This window comes from Scleropages formosus, chromosome 5 (assembly GCF_900964775.1).
Source record: "Scleropages formosus chromosome 5, fSclFor1.1, whole genome shotgun sequence".
Lineage (NCBI taxonomy): Eukaryota > Metazoa > Chordata > Actinopteri > Osteoglossiformes > Osteoglossidae > Scleropages > Scleropages formosus.
The window spans coordinates 34,798,292-34,814,435 of record NC_041810.1 but is presented as its reverse complement, the minus strand read 5'-3'; the positions used below and the strand labels follow the sequence as shown (position 1 = coordinate 34,814,435).

Sequence of the window (16,144 nt, the reverse complement as noted above, 5' to 3'; positions counted from 1 at the left end):
AAATGAATTGAAGACAGGGCAGAATACTCACAGGGACTCAAAAATCAGAGACCTTAACCCTTTCCTTGATGAGTATGGAGTAATATGTGTGGGAGGAAGGTTGCAAAAGTCAAGACTGAGTGAGAGAGAGCAGCATCCATGGCTGCTACCTACCAACCACTGACTGTCTGACATGCTGGTTATGTGTTGCCACAACAAGGTAATGCATTCAGGAGTCAGGGACACATTGGTCCAGCTGAGAGAAAGATACTGGATCCCAGGTGCCAGACGGAAGGTAAAGAAGATCATATCTGCCTGCATGATCTGCAAAAGGTTCACAGCAACCCCAGCTCAGCAGGTGACTGCACCCCTACCAAGGGACAGGATTGTTGAAGCGCCTCCATTTGAAATTACAGGCATTGAATTTGCTGGCCCTCTTTATGTGAAAACTCGGACCACCGTAGAAAAGGCATACATTGCATTGTTCACTTGTGCTGTGACACGAGCGGTACACTTAGAGTTGGTGTCAGACTTGTCCACAGAAAAATTCCTCCTGGCTCTAAAAAAGGTTCGTGTCCAGGCGTGGCCTCTGCAGAGTCATCTACTCAGACAATGCTCAAACCTTCAAAAGGGCTGATCATGATCTCAGAGAACTCTGGGCGGCAATTAAAGAGCCTGAGCGTCTGGAATATTTTTCCTCAAACGGCATCAGGTGGAAGTTCATTGCAGAAAGAGCACCTTGGTGGGGTGGATTCTGGGAACAGTTAATCCGATCAGTGAAAACAAGCCTGAAAAGAGTGATGGGGAGAGCTTCACTGAGTTTTGAAGAATTGTCTTCGTTGTTGACAGAGGTGGAGGCGATAGTCAATTCAAGGCCGCTCACATTTGTGTACAGTGAGTTGGAAGAGCCTCAACCGTTGACACCAGCACATTTTCTTGTTGGGAAAAGACTTACTTCTTTACCACCAAAGTCTTTCCACATTGAGAGTCGAGCCACCAACATTGGCAAAGAGGAACTCACAGGAAGATGGAAATATCGTCAGAGGCTTCTGAATGAGTACTGGAAGCGATGGAGAACGGAGTATCTGTTAGACTTGAAGTCTGCACATGCCAATAAGATACCCCCTCCTACTCCGCTAAAGGAAGGAGATCTGGTCTTGGTTGGAGATGACCGAATGCCACGACAGATCTGGAAAACTGGGATAATAAAGGAGCTGATCCCAGGCACTCCTCCGTGAACCGCCACCTTATCGTGGTGGAGGGGTTTGAGTGCCTGAATGAGTCCAGGAGCTATGTTGTCTGGGGCTACATGCCCCTGGTAGGGTCTCCCATGGCAGACAGGTCCTGGATGACAGACGAGACAAAGCGCGGTTCAAAAACCCCTTATGATGAAAAAATCAAGGCGTCCGTTTACCCCGCCCGGTATGGGGTCACCGGGGCCCCACCCTGGAGCCAGGCCTGGGGGAGGGGCTCGCATGCGAGCGCCTGGTGGCCAGGTCTATGCCCACGGGGCCTGGCCGGGCTCAGCCCGAAGCCACAACGTGGAGCCGCTCTTCGGTGGGCTCACCACCTGCCGGAGAAACCGTAAGGGGCCGGTGCATTGTGATTTGGGCGGTGGTCGGGGCCGAGTGCCCGGCCGACCCAAACCTCGGGCGCCAACTCTGGTTTCTGGGACTTGGAATGTCACCTCACTGGCGGGGAAGGAGCCTGAGCTGGTGCGGGAAGTTGAGAGATACCGTCTAGATATAGTCGGGCTCACTTCCACTCACAGCTTGGGTTCTGGAACCACTCTACTCGATCGAGGGTGGACTCTCCACTATTCTGGCGTTGCCCAAGGTGAGAGGCGGCGGGCTGGTGTGGGCTTACTAATAGCCCCCCAGTTCAGCCGCCATGTGTTGGAGTCTACCCCGGTGAATGAGAGGGTCATCTCCCTACGCCTTCGGGTCAGGGAACGGTCTCTCACTGTCGTTTGTGCTTATGCGCCTAGCGGCAGTGTAGAGTACCCGGCCTTTTTAGAGTCCCTGGGGGGCGTGCTGGAAAGCGCTCCCACTGGGGACTCTGTCGTTCTACTGGGGGACTTTAACGCCCACGTGGGCAGCGACAGTGATACCTGGAGGGGCGTGATTGGGAGGAACGGCCTCCCTGATCTGAACCCGAGCGGTGAGTTGTTATTGGATTTCTGTGCTAGTCGCGGTTTATCCATAACGAACACCATGTTCATGCATAAGGGTGTCCACCAGTGCACTTGGCACCAGGACACCCTAGGTCGGAGGTCGATGATCGACTTTGTAGTCGTTTCTTCTGACCTTCGGCCATATGTCTTGGACACTCGGGTGAAGAGAGGGGCTGAGCTGTCAACTGATCACCACCTGGTGGTGAGTTGGATTCGATGGCGGGGGAAAAAGCTGGACAGACCTGGCAGGCCCAAACGCATAGTGAGGGTCTGTTGGGAACGTTTGGCGGAGGCCCCTGTCAGAGAGGTCTTCAACTCCCACCTCCGACAGAGTTTCAACCAGGTCCCGAGGGAGGTGGGGGACATTGAGTCTGAATGGACTATGTTCCGCTCCTCCATTGTCGGTGCGGCGGTTCGGAGCTGCGGCCATAAGGTCTCCGGTGCCTGTCGCGGCGGCAATCCCCGAACACGGTGGTGGACACCGGAAGTAAGGGATGCCGTCAAGCTGAAGAAGGAGTTCTATCGGGCCTGGCTGGCTCATGGGACTCCTGAAGCAGCTGACAGGTACCGACGGGCCAAACGGAGCGCGGCTCTGGCAGTCGCCGCGGCAAAAAACTCGGGCTTGGGAGGAGTTCGGTGAGGCCATGGAGGAAGACTTTCGGTCGGCCTCAAAGAGATTCTGGCAAACCGTCCGGCGACTCAGAAGGGGGAAGCGGTGTTCCACGAACACTGTTTACAGTGGAAGTGGTGCGCTGCTGACCTCAGCTGAGGATGTTCTCGGGCGGTGGAAGGAGTACTTTGAGGATCTCCTCAATCCCTCCGACACGCCTTCCGTAGAGGAAGCTGAGGCTGGGGACTTGGAGGGGGACTCGTCCATTACCCTGGCTGAAGTTGCTGAGGTAGTCAAAAAACTCCTCGGTGGCAAGGCTCCGGGGGTGGATGAGATCCGTCCCGAGTTTCTCAAGTCTCCGGATGTTGTGGGGCTGTCTTGGCTGACACGCCTCTGCAGCATCGCGTGGAGTTCGGGAACGGTGCCTCTGGACTGGCAGACCGGGGTGGTGGTCCCTCTTTTTAAGAAGGGGGACCGGAGATTGTGTTCCAACTACAGGGGGATCACACTCCTTAGCCTCCCTGGGAAAGTCTATGCCAGGGTACTGGAAAGGAGAATCCGACCGATAGTCGAACCTCGGATTCAGGAGGAGCAATGCGGTTTTCGCCCTGGCCGTGGAACACTGGACCAGCTCTATACCCTCACTAGGGTGTTGGAGGGTTCGTGGGAGTTTGCCCAACCAGTCCATATGTGTTTTGTGGACCTGGAGAAGGCATTCGACTGTGTCCCTCGTGGCATCCTGTGGGGGGTGCTTCGGGATTATGGGGTTCGGGGCTCGTTGCTACGGGCTGTTCGTTCCCTGTATGACCGGAGCAGGAGCTTGGTTCGCATTGCCGGCAGTATGTCAGACCTGTTCCCGGTGCATGTTGGACTCCGCCAGGGCTGCCCTTTGTCACCGATTCTGTTCATTATTTTTATGGACAGAATTTCTAGGCGCAGTCAGGGAACGGAGGGTGTCTGTTTTGGTGGCCGCGAGATCTCGTCTCTGCTTTTTGCGGACGATGTGGTCCTGTTGGCTTCATCAAGTCAAGACTTGCAGCGTGCACTGGGGAGGTTTGCAGCCGAGTGCGAAGCGGCGGGGATGAGAATCAGCACCTCCAAATCCGAGGCCATGGTTCTCAGTCGGAGAAAGGTGGATTGCTCCCTCCGGGTTAGGGGGGAGTTGCTCCCTCAAGTGGAGGAGTTCAAGTATCTCGGGGTCTTGTTCACGAGTGAGGGAAAAATGGAGCGGCAGGTCGACAGACGGATCGGTGCGGCGTCCGCAGTAATGCGGTCATTGTACCGGTCTGTTGTGGTGAAGAGGGAGCTGAGTCGTAAGGCGAAGCTCTCAATTTACCGGTCGATCTACGTTCCTACCCTCACCTATGGTCATGAACTCTGGATCATGACCGAAAGAATGAGATCGCGGATACAAGCGGCAGAAATGAGTTTCCTCCGCAGAGTGGCTGGGCACACCCTTAGGGATAGGGTGAGGAGCTCAGTCACCCGGGAGGAGCTCGGAGTAGAGCCGCTGCTCCTCCGCATCGAGAGGAGCCAGTTGAGGTGGCTCGGGCATCTGTTCCGGATGCCTCCTGGACGCCTCCCGGGGGAGGTGCTCCGGGCTTGTCCCACTGGGAGGAGGCCTCGGGGCAGACCCAGGACACGTTGGAGAGACTATGTCACCCGGCTGGCCTGGGAACGCCTTGGGGTTCCCCCAGAGGAACTGGAGGAGGTGTGCGGGGAGAGGGAGGTCTGGAGTACTCTGCTCGGACTGCTGCCCCCGCGACCCGGCCCCGGATAAAAGCGGAGGAAGATGGATGGATGGATGGATGATCCCAGGCAGAGATGGACGTGTGAGGTCGTGCACTGTGTATCTTCCAGCTGGGACTGTGTTAAGAAGACCTGTCAGCGTTTATATCCTTTAGAAATTTGATGGTGTTACGGTCTTCATGGGGGGGAGGATGTTGTATTTTCATTGTTGGAGTTGGTGTTGTTGATTTTGTGTGGAAAGGCGTTTCTTGTATTTGGTTGTCAATCATTGATGAATGATTGGCATTGAGTTTAATTGTACAATTTGAAATGCGATTTATAGAACTGCCACTAGATGTCCATACGTTAATTACGTTCCTTGGTCTTTTTGCGTAAATGAAAAAAGAAGTAGAGAAGAAGAGTTTGCCTCAGAATGTACTGCCTCAGAGTGTACAAGTGGAGCGACGGATATTTGTTGGTTTTTTTTAATTAAATGTAACATTTTATTAGAAAGCCAGGAGTCAGTCTCGTCATTTGCGAACTTGGGAAGCTGCAACGTGGTTCGTGACAACAACAACCACCTCCCATTCTACCTCACTGGCTAAGTCAGAAGTGGGCTTTTGTGTGTGTATTATGCCTTCATAATGGGCCTGGAGTATATACACGTTACTTTTCATCCAGGCCTCCTTGTTTTTTTTTTTTTTTTGTACTGTCTGTCACGTAATGTTGTTAGGGGATGAAGGTATAATAAATTGGGTTATTTGGAGCTAGGCATAGGGTTGCAGCAAGGGTTATAGTTGGATCTTAGGTTTGGATTGGAGCTAGGGTTAGGGCTGGAGTGTGAATTAAGGTTGGAGCTACGGTTAGGGTTGGAGCTAGGCTTAGGGTTGCAGCAAGGGTTATGGATGGAGCTATGGTTATGGTTGGAGCTAGGGTAAGAGCTGGATCTATGGATAGGGCAGGAGCTACGGTTACGGTTAAGGTTGGGGCTAAGGTTTTGGCTGGAGCTGCGGTTAGAGCTTAGGTCAGGGTCTGAGCTAGGGTTAGGGCTGGAGCTTAGGGTAGGCTTGGAGCTAGGGTTAGCGTTTGAGCTATGATTCGGGTTGGAGCAAGTCTTTGGCTTGGAGCTTAGGGTAGGGTTGGAGCTAGGGTTAGGGTAGGAGGAAGGCGAAGGGTTGGAGCTAGTTTTAGGGTTGGAACTATGGATAGAGCAGGAGCTATGGTTAAGGTTGGAGCTAGGGTTGGAGCTTTGGCTAGGGTTGGAGCTAGGGTTAGGGCTGGAGGTACACATAGAGCTTGGGTTACAGTGTGAGCCAGGGCGAAGGGTCAGAGCAAGTCTTTGGGTGTGAGCTTGGGCTAGGGTTGGAGCTAAGGTTAGGGTTGGGCTGAGGAGAGTTATGGACTTCGTTTACACAGTTGTATCTCGGTTACTCTGGCAACACGTGTTCTCTTCCAGGCTGTAACATGTCAGTTTTGTTTTCGGTGTGTTTGTGCATGGTGGAGTGATGCTGGTGAATGAAGCGTTGCTGGGAGGTGTGTAAAGGCGTTATGTATGTGTGTGTGTGTGTGTGTGTGTGTGTGTGTGTGTGTGTGTGTGTGTGTGTGTGTGTGTGTGTGTGTGTGTGTGTTTATGGAGTGTCCAGTTGCGGGAGTCGCATGTGTTGTCAGAGAATTTTTCTCATTTTTTGTTGCGGAGTAATGTCTCCCCCTTTGTGACTCTCGTGTGGAATTGCAGGTAGGTTGAAATTTCTGTGGTGGGTGTGCTGTGATGTGGTTGGGGTTTATGTATCCAGAGCAGGTTTGTATTCTTGGATAGGGGTAGGCTGTGGATGGGAGATTTTTTAAGAAAAAAAAAAAAAATTGAGCACGTATGAGTCGTGTGTGGGCTGGGGCTAGGGTTAGAGCTTGGGTTAGGGTTGGAGCATGGGTTAGAGCTGGAAATATGGTAAAGGTTGGAGTTAGGTTTCGGGCTGGTGCTATGGTTAGGTGTGGAGCTAGAGCGCTCTTTGTGTGAGCCTTTCGCGGGCAGCAGCTACAAGTAGGGCGCACGGGGCACTGGCACTTGCTTACGGCCATACCACCCTAATACGCCCAATGTCGGAAAGTAAGCAAGGTCGGGCCTGGTTAGTACTTGGAGGGGAGACCGCCCGGGAATACCGGGTGCTGTAAGCGTGAGTATTGTCTGGAAACAGTCACTCTTCAATGTTTCATTTCTGTAGCAGGATTTCACTGGATATTAATTCTCCCCCGTGATCCAAATAGGTGATTGCACCACAAATGCCCGCCTCGGTGTTGAGCTCCACAGCTGTTTTACTGTTTTTGTTAGTTTGTCCTGTCTTTAGTCATATTCCTACAATCAGTTTTACCAGGGAAGAACTGCTGAACATTCGGCAGTACACACCACCCAATATTTTACCAGTTTTTGATTTTTGATTATTCTGACATTTTGCTGGACATTGTAGTTGGAGGTGGGGGGTGCGGTGGCACAGTGGCGCAGTGGGTTGGACTGGGTCCTGCTCTCCAGTGGGTCTGGGGTTTGAGTCCCGCTTGGGGTGCACTGCGATGGACTGGCGTCCTGTCCTGGGTGTGTCCCCTCCCCCTCTGGCCTTACGCCCTGTGCTACCGGGTAGGCTCCGGTTCCCCGTGACCCCGTATGGGACAAGCAAAGATAATAAACAGTGCAATTCTGCAACCATTACTAATGATGAATTTATGTTGTTTTTCAATAAGAAATTAGAGAATATCCACGAATCCATAGTGCCCTCTAGTTCACTCTTAGCCAGCATAAGCTCGTCTGGGTTTGATAACATTAGTTGTCTGCATCGTCTCGGTAGCTTCGACGTAATAACCGTTGAGGAAACTACCGTGCCAGTTTGCTCTGTGAAAGGTACTACCTGTCCTTTAGACCCAGTCCCCACTAGAATGTGAGGACCATGTACGAAGCTGGAAAGGCGGCACAGGTGGCCGCAGAAATGAGGGCCTACAGACTTGCCATCTTGGGAATCAGCGAGTCACGGTGGACTGGCTCAGGCCAGAAGAGGCTATCATCGGGAGAAATGCTGCTGTTTTCAGGACACGAGGAAGACAACGCCCCCCACACCCAAGGTGTGGCTCTGATGTTAAATAAGACAGCCCAGAGAGCTCTCACCGGATGGGAGGCCCATGGACCACGCATCATCATAGCAACCTTTCGAGGCCGGCCAAAAAACACATGGCGACGCCACCTGGATGCAGAAGCCAAGAGGATGGGCCACACCTGGGGAAAACTGGAAAAACTGGCCCAGGACAGAGATGCCTGGAGAGCCCTTGTTGACGGCCTATGCCCCAAGAGGGGTAGTAGGCATAAGTAAGAAAGTAAGTGCCGGACTCCAGTGCCGCAGACCATGGCATCCTACTGAGTAGACTTGAAAACCCGGTTGGCCTAAGAGGCACCCTTCTGAAACGGTTTGACTCGTATTTAGCCAACCGTGAGCAATTTTGTACTAAAATCTGTTGACTGCACCCCCTTCATCTCAACTATGGTTCAAGTATGGTGTGCCGCGGGGCTCTGTGTTGGGGCCATTACTGTTCTCACTCTATATGTTACCACTGGGTGACATTATTCGCAAGCACAATGTGAATTTCCGTTCGTATGCCGCTGGCACACAGCTATATGTATCGTTTGAACCTGATGATCCATCACGTGTGGTGTCTTCAGCTAATTGTTTTACCAGTATAAAATTACGGATGTGTTAAAAAAAAAAAAAAAAAAAAAAAAATCTACATCTCTAAATGCCAGTAAAACAGAGGTACTTGCGGTGGGAGGCGATGGCAAAACTCTCGACATAATCACGCCAGTCTTTTACGACAAATGCTGTTAGCTTCAAGCGTACGGATTGTGTCGAGGATTTGGGAAGCTGTCATTTGAATCTCATGTAAGTGCTTTGACTAAGTCGTGCTTCCTTCAGTTAAGAAACATAGCTAAGTTACGGCGATTCCAACGCAGCTGGAATGCTGAGAAACTGGTTCGTGCTTCTGTTTCAAGCAGGCTGGACTACTGTAATGCTTTATTATCGAGCTGTCCATACGATACTGTATCCAGGCTACAGTCGGTACAGAATGCTGCTGCAAGAGCTGTCGCTAGAACTAGGCAGTACGACCGTATGACACCGCTACTTAAATCGTTACGTTGGCCCCGGTCGCATTTAGACTTAATTATAAAATCCTACTTCTGACCTGTATGGCAATACATGGCATTGCTCCTGCATACCTTTGTGAGATTATTGATTCTCATATCCCAGGATGATACCTTTGTTCACTGGATGCAGGTTACCTTAAAGTGCCTGTGATCAATAAGACCTCAGTAGGAGGTCGTGCCTTTCGCTACTGAGCGCCTGAACCGTGGAATACTTTGCCAGTTACCGTCAGAAATGCCCCGTCTGTTTCTGCCTTCAAATCTAGACTAAAGACTTCTTACACGTTCACTCAGGCATTCCACCTCGAAATGTAATTCCGCTTGCCTGTGTTTGTTTTGACCACCTTCATACAAATGCATATGTAGCACGCCGAGGCGGCCGGGGAAGGGGGCGGAGATGGGGACGAGGCAGTCGCAGCTGGGGTTGATTGCACTCCCTATTTCTTCCCCTGTGCCCAGCAGTGAGGGAGAGAGACAGAGGAGGAGAGCGGATCCACGCAGACGAGCACGAGCGCGAATTTGAACCCGAACCCGAGCCCGGAGACGACGCCGCCCGGACCGACCCAAGGGCCCTAGCCCCCTTGACCCGCACGAAGCCCATCCTGCCAGTTTCCTCCTACCTCCCCTTTTCCATCCCCTTCCTTCTCCCTGATCCGTGACTGAACAAAACCCCTTCACAGACGGGCACCGCGTCCGTGGCCACCTGCCTCGTCTGTTGCGGTCGTGCCGAAACCCGGGAGCCGGCGAGACGGACAGAGACCAGCTGGAGCTCATTCTCCAATGGATGCAAGCTGCAGCAGCAGGAGTCGCTGGACGCGATCGTAGAGGTCCGGCTCGCAGAGCGCCGGGCCCTGGTGGAAGCCCTGGCCACCCTCGTGGACCGCCCGATCCGTATCCTTATCCATAACCCTAACCCTATCCGAATCACTTTCCTAGAACAAACGGTCACTTTGCGGCTATCCCTGTCCCTGTCACTGTTTTCAACCCAACCTCAAACCCGAAACCTGTCCCTATCCTTATGCCTATCCCTAGCCCTCACCCTAACTATAAACCTAACCCTACACCTATCCCTATCCCTTTCCTCAACCCTCTCTCTGACCCTAAGCCCCCCATCCTTATTCCTATTCCCATTCCTATCCTTATCGCCATATCAGAGTCCAGTTCCCTGGTGGAAGTCGCTGAGGTAGTTGGAAAGCTCCACAGTGGCAAAGCAGCGGGGTGGGACGGACGAGATTTTCCCGGAACTGCTTAGGGCCCTGGATGTTGTGGGGCCTGTCATGGCTGACACGCCCGTGCAATGTTGCACGGACCTCGGGGACGGTGCCTTTGGATTGGCAAACTGGGCTGGCGGTCGCCGTCTCTCAGAAAGGGCACGGGAGAGCGTGTTCCGGCTATCGGGGTATCGCACTTCTCGGCCTCCCGGGGAAAGTCTATGCCAGTGTGCTGGAAAGGAGGCTCCGGCCGACAGCTGAACCTCACGTTGAAGAGGAGCAATGCGGGCTCCGTCCGGGCCGTGGAGCAGCGGAGCAGCTTTTTACCCTCTCGCCGATAACTGAGGGGGCACGGGAGTTCGCTAACCCAGTCTACACGTGTTGCGTGCATTTGGAGGAGGCCTACGGCCGCGTTCGCCGAGAAATTCCGCGCGAGGCAGTTCGGGAGTACGGGGTGCCGGGGCCACTGCTGCGGGTCAATCGGCCTTCGCAACACACCGAGCGAGGGCCGCGTCCGCACACTCGGCATCAAGTCAAGCCCGTTCAGCGTGGCTGTTGGACTCCGCCGAGCTTGCGCCTTGCCCCCCTCACCCGCTTGTGGTCTTCATGGGCAGCACATCAAGGCGCGGCCGAGGTCAGGAGGAGGGCATTCTGCGTGAGGGCCGGAAGGTGCTCTGGTACCAAGTACACTTATGAGCATCCTTGCGTTCGAACATGGTGTTTGTTATGGACAAGCCACGACTAGCACAGAAGTCCAATAACATTTCACCATTCGGGTTCAGATTGGGCAAGCCGTTCTTCCCAATCACCCTCCCCCGCCAGAATTTCCAGTCATTGCCAACGTGAGCATTGAAGTCCCCCGGCAGGACTATGGAGTGTGTAGGTGGGTTCCTGTCCAGAACCCCACCCACCTTCTCCAAGAAGGCCGAATACTCTGAGCTGCTGTTTGGTGCATAAGTGCACACACAACAGTCAAAGTCTTCCTCTCTGCGACCCTAAGTCGCATTGAGGCGACCCTCTCTCCCACCGGGGCAAACTCCAACTGTATGGCAGCCAGCCGGGGGCTTGTGAGTATCCCCACGCCCGCCCGGCGCCTCTCGCCTCGTGCAACTCCTGAGTAGGAGAGGGACCACCCCTTATCGAGGAGTTTGGTTCCAGAGCCAACACTGTGAGTGGAGGTGAGCCCAAGTATATCCAGTTGGTATTTCTCAACCTCCCGCACCAGTTCCGGCTCCTTCCCCCCAAGCGAGGTGACATTCCACGTACCAAGAGCCAGTTTCCGTCACGAGGGGCTACGACGCCATGCGCCACCCCGCTCCCTCCTGCTCCCTCCCGCCGCCTCCCGCTGCCGGGTATACATTGCACCGGACCCCCATGCCGGACCTTTCAGGTGGTCCCCCCACGATGCCTTTTCGGGCTGAGCCCGGCCGGGGTACGTGGGCTGCCCGGCCACCAGGCGCTCGCCTAGGAACACTACCCCCAGGCCTGGCTCCAGGGGTAGGTCCCGGTGACGCTATTCCGGGCAGGGTAAACGATCTCGTGTTTACCTTTTCCATGGAGGTTTTTGGATCGTGTTAGTCTGGATCTTCACTCCAGACCTGTTCGCCTTGGGAAACCCTACGAGGAGCATAGTGTTCCTGACGATGTAGGTCTGGAGTTCCCTAGATCACACGAGCCCTTCCACCACGCCAAGCACCCACTTACACTAAGGGCCTGGGTAGCTCAGTTGGTAGAGCATCAGACTTTTAATCTGAGGGTCCAGGGTTCAAGTCCCTGTCCAGGCGTAATGTTCAGTGTTCATCTGAGGCTCTACAAGGTCGGAAGTGTGTATGCAGTAGTGTCACCTTTGAGTAATAATGTAAGTTCTGATGTGTAAGGAGAAGCCATACACTCTCTAACTCAACAGCAGTGAGGAGTTTTGTTATTTTTTTAAATGAGAATTTTATTGTTGATTAACTTATTTATTTTATTTTCCCCTCTGTTTTGTTTCGCACCCGAGGAACCGCTCTCTCTTACCCCTCACTTTTTCAGGCTCCAGTGAGGGCTCCCACCTGGAAGCGCGATTATTGTCTAGGAACAGTCACTCTTCAATGTTTCATTTCTGTAGCAGGATTGCACTGGATTTTAATTCTCCCCCGTGTTTAACACTTTTGTGACTCCAGGTGTTTATTCAGAACTGTTTATTCTTCTCTTGAGTCTCTTTTTGTCCCGTTTGGTGCGTGATTTTAATGTGTGACATCGATCGCGTATACTGAAAGTCATGACTGCTTTTCGTTGGACTCTCGTGAGCATTTCACAAGAGAGAGGCAAAAGTGCGCTCCGCTTTGTGCGGCCAAAGCCCAAGCAGGCGCCGCATGCTCGAGCGTTCTTTGCGTGAGCCTTTCACGGGTAGCAGCTACAAGTAGGGCATAGGTGGCGCATCTACTCGTTTGCAGCCGTACCGCCCTGAATATGTCCTGTCTTGAAAGCTAAGCAAGGTGGGGCCTGTTACGTGCTTGGATGGGAGACCGCCTGGGAATACCAGGTGTTGTCAACTTTTTTTTTTTTTTTTAAATATAATTTTACTATTGATTTACTATGTGGTGGCGCAGTGGGTTAGGCCGGGACCTGCTCTGCGGTGGGTCTGGGGTTCAAGTCCCACTTGGGGTGCCTTGCGACAGACCGGCGTCCCGGGTGTGTCCCCTTGTCCTCCAGCCTTACACCCTGTGTTGCTGGGTTAGGCTCTGGTTCCCCCGCGACCCCGTATGGGACAAGCGGTTCAGGAAAAGTGTGTGTGTGTGTGTGTGTGTGTGTGTAGTTGGAGGTGCAGCGGTGCTGCTCAAGTGCTCCAAGACGCGCAAGTGTGGATAGCGAGCCGGCGCGCTAGTCAAACTCCAAAAGTGCGGCTTCAGGACTGCGCTTCCTAGTATCCATCTGGCGAATCTCCCCTCCCTACCCAACAAAATGGATGAACTCCTTTTCCTGTCCCAAAAAAATAAGGACGTCTTAAACTCTGCTGCTCTGTGTCTCACAGAAACTTGGCTGAATGAAGCCATTCCGGACAGCGCGCTACATCTGCCGGGCTTCCAGTTGTTCAGAGCGGATCGCGATGCAGAATCAGCGGGGAAATCACGTGGCGGTGGGACATGCTTCTACATCAACGAAAGGTGGTGTACAGACGCAAGAGCGTCGAAGAAGACGTGCTGTCCCGACCTAGAAGCGCTCTTCATTGTAACTGTAAGCCTTTCTACTCGCCGCGGGAGTTTTCCTCGTTCATTCTCGTAAGTGTTTACATTCCACCGCAAGCGTGTGTGAACGCAGCGCTGCAACAGCTGGGCGATCAGATCACAGACACAGAGCAACAACACCCGGACCCTGTTATAATCATTCTCGGGGAATTTAATAAAGCAAATCTCTCCCGTGAACTGCCAAAATACAGACAGCACGTTACATGTCCCACCAGAGCAATAATACACTGGTCCACTGTTACACCACAATAAAGGATGCATATCACTCTGTCCGACGGGCAGCTTTGGGGCTCTCTGATCACTGTCTGGTTCATCTTATACCCACCTACAGGCAGAAACTGAAATCAGCTAAACCTGTCATAAGGACTGTTAAAAGATGGACTGAGGAAGCAGAGCAGGACTTACAAGCCTGCTTCGAGTGCACTGATTGGAGTGTTTTTGATGCTGCTGCTACCAATCTAGATGAGCTCACAGACTCTGTAACATCATATATCAGTTTCTGTGAGGATATGTGCATCCCTACCAGGGCTCATTTAACATACAACAACGACAAAGCGTGGTTCATTGCAAAACTCAGACAGCTTCGTCAGGCCAAAGAAGACGCCTACAGGAATGGGGATAGAGTCTTGCATAAACAGGCCAAAAACACACTGGCAAAGGAGATCAGAGTGGCTAAGAGAAACTACTCTGAAAAGCTGAAGAAACAGTTTTCAGCCAACGACCCAGCATCAGTGTGGAAAGGCCTGAAAGACATCACCAACTACAAGACACCATCCCCCAGTATTGCGTCGAATCAGCAGCTGGCCGACGATTTGAATGAGTTTTATTGCGGGTTTGAAGAACCCTGTCTCACACCCCACACCCATTCTGACCCTCTCTCCACGCATCGATTAACACCGCCAGTAACCCCCCACCTTCCCCCCTCCTGCACCTTTGATCTGTGAAGAGGAGGTGTGTCGGGTCTTCCGCAACCAGAAGACAAGGAAAGCACCGGGCCCAGACGGTGTTTCACCAGCCTGTCTAAAAAGCTGGCCCCTATCTTCACAAAGATCTTCAACAGATCACTGGACTCGCGCAGAGTCAGTAAAAGGGCTAGTAAAATCATCCTAGACCCCTCACTTCCAGGCCACTTCCTCTTCGAACCTTTGCCATCCGGCCGGCGCTACAGAGCACTGAGCACCAGGACAGCCAGGCACAAGAAAAGTTTCTTTCCTCAGGCCGTCTACCTCATGAACAGCTAAATCCCCCCTAGAGAGTAAACCAGTGCAATACACAACGCTATTTATATTTATATCTATTTATCACATCATATCTCTTATTCACATTCCCTTGCATTTGTATAGAACATACCTGTACATATATATATATAATGTCTAGTGACTATTTTTTTTTTCTATATTGTGTACTTATATTTTTTATATATTCTTCATACTCGAGACTCTTTCTTGAATGTCTGCCATTGTGATGGTTACTGGATCCTGTTCAGGGAGGTTGCTGTGGTCTGCTCTTAGATCCACTAGCCACTGGGCTTTGTTGTTATGTGATGCCTCCTTCTCCCATATGTTTTTCCAGTATTTCTCAGTCTCCAACCTTGGTGGGTCCACTCTCACGTTATTACCCTGCCACTGAGAGTACACTTTGGATGGTTCTGTGGAGAACATCTGGTTTATTCTTCTGCCCTCTATCTCTCTTGTGTACCTCTTCAGACGGTTAGCCAAGGCTGTGAGTCTTTGCTTGGCAGTTTCTAAGGCCTCAGGTATAGACAGCTTGCTGTACTTCTTAGGCAGGGTTTTCCTCACACCTTTCTGCAGTTCCGATAGCTGGCTAACTTCCCTTCGTGCTGCCTTGATCTTGGCCTCTAGCCTTCTTTTCCATGGAGGAAACTGCTTCTTATGCTCGGTACTCATCTTGTATCCAAGCATCTCAAGGATCACTGTTGCTGTGTTGTATATCAGCTGGTTGGCCTCAGCGATGGTCACAGTAGGGATTGTTCGTAGTGCTGCATTCGCATCTTCAAGTAGACTTTCAGTAGATACTTCACTTGGTCTTGGTAATTGGCCACGGGGGCTCCAGGTGTCCTTCTTAGCCATGATCTTATCTCTTAGGTCAGCTGCTCTTGCATTCAGCTTACAAGGGCTCATTGTTCTTGGGGCTTGGTACCCAATCTCAGAGTGTGGGGATGATGATATCTCCCCCCTGACCTGTTGTCCTGGCTCCCCCTTGCCGTAACATTTGTGTTGTACCTCATCAATCTCTAGTTGCGATAGCAGTTGTTTCTTGCGGAAGTTGTAACACTGAGCTACTAGGTGTTTAGGCGTTAGTCTTGATGTTGGGTTTCGAAGTATAATATATATATATATTTATTTATTTATTTATTTTTTTTTTTTTTAAATTAACAATAGGGTTCTGTTTACACTTCAACATCTGATTTCTTAAAAATATAGTTAGCTAAATAGTATCTTAGTATTACAGCGGTAAATGAGCTTACTTGTGAAGGTGAATGGTTAACATACGTAGCGTTATATTAAATACACAGCTGTACCAACGGGGAGATGACTAATGGCTCAGCGGCAGCTCTTCCTTCACCTATCTTGCTAGTGGGTATCTTAACCGTTAACGGGAGGTCAGCGGGGTGTCCCGCAGCTCCGCCATCCCTCTACTTCAGCTCTTTCTCTACAACTAGTATATGTATTAACGTGGTCGGAGGTGCAAGTGCACTGTTTCTGCCATGCCCACACCTCCGGGCCGACACGGAACACCTGGGACGCAACGCAGACTACAGCATAAAAGGCTGCGTCAGACCACCAGCTGATGCGGAACCTTGATCTGCCTCCTCGTTAGCGACCTTCTCTAGCCATTTCCTGTTCCCGAACGCCTTCCCCGAACCCGTCCCTTGTTCCCCCGATCTCCTGCCTCTTTCTCATCATCGACCTCTTGCCTGTGTACTGACCTCGCCTTTTGGATCCTCCCTGTTACGACGTTCGCACCTCGAAGACCCTTTGCCTGTTCTCTGACCTCCTCTCTTGGATTTCCCCGAAGACA

General features: G+C 52.0%; 1 non-coding gene across 1 annotated transcript; it reads left to right on the top strand.

Moving 5' to 3' along the window:
* Positions 1-11,586: 11,586 nt before the first annotated feature.
* trnak-uuu (transfer RNA lysine (anticodon UUU)) lies at positions 11,587-11,659 on the top strand. The gene has a single exon. It is a non-coding gene; the product is annotated as a tRNA-Lys (tRNA).
* Positions 11,660-16,144: the final 4,485 nt, after the last annotated feature.